Here is a 3,563-nt window from a genome sequence, read left to right as displayed (position 1 = left end):
GAAGCTCTCAATCTGAGCTGGGAGTCCACCTGCTCTACTTTGCACAGAAAATAATTCATGCACCTGATTTCTCAGCCAGACACGTACTCAGTCTTGAGCTAGAAATTGTTCTCTGCAGCAAAGAAATATCTGTCCTCCAAATGGTTATTTCCCTAAGTTCTCCACATACAAAGAAGATAACCTGGGCTTTGCCACATGGAAGCCTTGTACATTGAAGGTCTTCTCATTCATTCATAGATTCTTCTATAATTTGACATTTTGTGACGAGTTCACAATAGTCTGGGGGAGGGGGAGGGCAGGATGAAAACTGGGAGCATTGGTGGTGGGAAATGTGCACTAGTGAAAGCTGTTATACATTGTGTGACTTAAACTCAGTCATGAATAGTTTCATAATTATAGAGAAATAAAAAAGCCCAACTGTATTATGAACAACCTTGTAACCATAGTTTTTAATGAATTAAACATTTTTAAACTGTAAAGGGGTAAAATCTCTAAGCAGGCAGATAAGTGGATGGTGTTTTAATAAGATTTTAGAAAAAAAGAGATGAAAGAGAAAGAGGATGAGAAGGTGGAGGAGGAGAAAAAGATGGAAAACAAACAAAAAAACAAACAAACAAAAAAAAAAACAAAGAGAATACTTACCTGGCAGGGGCGATTCCATAATCACGAAGGTGGTTTCCCCAGGGTGAGGCTCGCCTATTGCACTCCGGGCGTGCTGACCCCTGCGATTTCCCTACATGTGGGAAACTCGACTGCATTATTTGTGGTAGGGGGGACTGCGTGCGTGCTCTCCCCTTAAAAAAAAAAGAGAAAAAAGAATGAAAGAAAGGAGAAAGAAAGAAGTAAGAGAGAAAGAAAGCAAGCAAAATAAAGGAGAAAGAAAAGGAATAAAGGAAGGAAGGAAGGAAGGAAGGAAGGAAGGAAGGAAGGAAGGAAGGAAGGAAGGAAGGAAGGAAGGAAGGAAGGAAGGAAGGAAGGAAGGAAGGAAGGAAGGAAGGAAGGAAGGAAGGAAGGGAGAGAGAGAAAAAAGAAAAAAGAAAAAAGAGTATCTCTGAAATAACTCATGTTCTAAAACCCACATCATTGAGATGAGAAACATTTGGAAATAGAGAAATTTAGGGGTCACCCATATGCAAAAATCTGAGGCTCTATACAGAGAATGTTCAATGAAAGTTCAAGGCTGGGATACCATCGATGGAACTACCGAGAATTCTGTTTATGGGTGATTGTGCTTCCACTGTAACTTTACCCTGTCCTCTTTCTTTGCATCTTTGTTGTCATAATTAAAATAAAAAAAAGAAAAAAAAAAGAAAAGAAGAAGGAACAGAAGCATCTAAAGTCCTGATGAAATTATAAAACATCAACAGCTAGGGGGTTTCCCTGTGACAATGCCCAGATTAATTTTTACATATGAAAAGGACTCTAGACCTGAACCACTTGGAAGTATTTTATGTGACTGCCTCCCATAAGCCATGTAAACTTGCTCTTCCAAGTCCACATTCTCTCTTGGACAGTATCTCTTTATTGCTCTCTGAGGATTTTCCACTCTTGAGAAGCCCATGTTCTCTCTTATGTGTGCATTAACCTTTTACCCCTCACATTTTGAAAGTAATTTTTTAACTATAAACTACCTTCACTGAAAAATAGTATAATGCCTATGCTGAGATTTAGGAAAACTAGGTATTTAAGTGTATAATTATAATAATTAGTTTTAATGTAGCTCAATAGAGATTTTATATTTTATTTTAATTCTACCATGCCTTTGTTTTCACAATGGTCTTACTTCTCACATAAAATAAACCTTACCATCTTCAACTAGCAGAACAAATTGATACCTCATACTTTTCTTAGGTTATCATATTATGTAGTTGATTATTTTGTGTGTGTGGAAGTGGAACTTTAGGTACTCACTCTGGCATTTGGGGAACTACTATGTGTTTGGAGAATATGTGGTTTAACCAAAGCCAGAAGCAAGCAAAGCAAACACCTTAATCTCTGTACTATCTTTTGGGTTCATAATTTTAACAAATATCGAATCTAAGAATATAGCAAAAGTGTTGCTTATGTGTAATCTTTTTTCTTATGTTGAAATAAAAAAGAGAAGAAAGCAGAGATATACCTGGTAATATTCAGCCTCTAAGGTGTGAATGAACTATTATTTGAATGTTTAGTAGAATAAAATTTTAGTTGCGCACAGCTAATCTAGACATTAAAGTTAACAAAAAATGATGGATGAGGAGATGAATATGACAAATGATAAGAGCAATATGGATGTAAAATAAAATAGTTTTATTAGCAAAATTAGATAAAGTCATAGAGTATGTTATTTGAGAGGAAACACTAGATAAATTGGAGACTCATCATAAAAAAGAAGTTCAGTATTTTCTTTTCCTTCTGTATTATAAATACCTGAAAAGTCTATTCAGATCTGTAGTATGAACATTATTTAGGTTCTCAAACATGTAAATACAGTGTCTAGGACCAGAATGGATAATTTCCATACTATGGTCTCCTTGGAGTGAATGTGAAAAGCCTCTCCCCATTATTCCATACTTCTGGAAGCCCTGGAAGCCACAGACATGGCCCACAGCCACTACCATGGCAGATCTTTGGCCAGCTCCATAGACTCATTTTATTCTGGAAAGAGATTATAGACAGAGCTTCAAAAAACTCATGGTTATATGGGTCTCAGAGATGAAAATTGGGCCACTCTTGGGATGAGTACCAGGCCAAGGCCCCACCCTGCCAAGGTATTGGCAGCTGCACCCACAACCCACAATTGCCACCACGCCAATGGTCTAACTACATTGCATTGCCAATAATCTCTGCAGAGATATTTAACTACCCAAACCTCTAGGTATACCATTAATTGGGTTAAGAACTCTAGGGAGTAAAAATGAGCAAATTCAACTCACCCTTCGATAGTTATAGAAGCTCTAGAAGTCATAGTTGTCATCCTGTAAGCCACAGAATTTGGAATTCTTGATTATATATGCATTTGTTAAGTTGAAATTTTTCATTACTGACATGTTAATAGGAATTTACGAAATGTAGTATAGAAGCCATCTAGGGTTAACAAATAAAACCAATAACAGAATGATTAATTAGCAACAAACAGATTAGTAAACCTTTAGACAATGACTTAGTGATCCATCGTGAGATATAATTTTTACAAAAAAAATGTTACTGAAATTTTTGTTGTTGTTATTTGTTTTCTTCCATTTTTTTCTTGAAGTAAAAACAGCCTTCATTGGAAGGTACAGCGAAAGAGGAGGGAGAGGAGAAGAAAGGAAGAGAGTAACATGTTTAAAAGGAATAAAGGCTTCACCAAAGGTGAAGAATACCCAGCATGAAAGTAGGAAAGTTTATTGTTGTGTATGTAAACATTTTAATAGGATTATTATGTTACTGACCCTACCCTGATAGGTGATTGTGCCCTACCCTAGGGTGTGACTTGGCATTCTGCTCCCACTCTAGGGTGGTACCTGATTCTGCTCCCACCATTGGGTGGTACCTGATCCCACCATTGGGTGATACCTGAATCTGGGGCATAAAAACAAGGG

The 3,563-nt window shown here is 37.0% G+C and overlaps 1 non-coding gene across 1 annotated transcript; it reads left to right on the top strand.

The window, feature by feature from the left end:
• Positions 1-634: 634 nt before the first annotated feature.
• Positions 635-797, top strand: LOC126026725 (U1 spliceosomal RNA). The gene has a single exon (XR_007501945.1). It is a non-coding gene; the product is annotated as a U1 spliceosomal RNA (small nuclear RNA).
• The last annotated feature ends 2,766 nt before the right edge of the window (positions 798-3,563 follow it).

Source organism: Suncus etruscus, chromosome 13, assembly GCF_024139225.1.
Source record: "Suncus etruscus isolate mSunEtr1 chromosome 13, mSunEtr1.pri.cur, whole genome shotgun sequence".
Lineage (NCBI taxonomy): Eukaryota > Metazoa > Chordata > Mammalia > Eulipotyphla > Soricidae > Suncus > Suncus etruscus.
The sequence above is the reverse complement of the archived record's forward strand: the minus strand, read 5'-3'. Positions and strand labels throughout refer to the sequence as shown.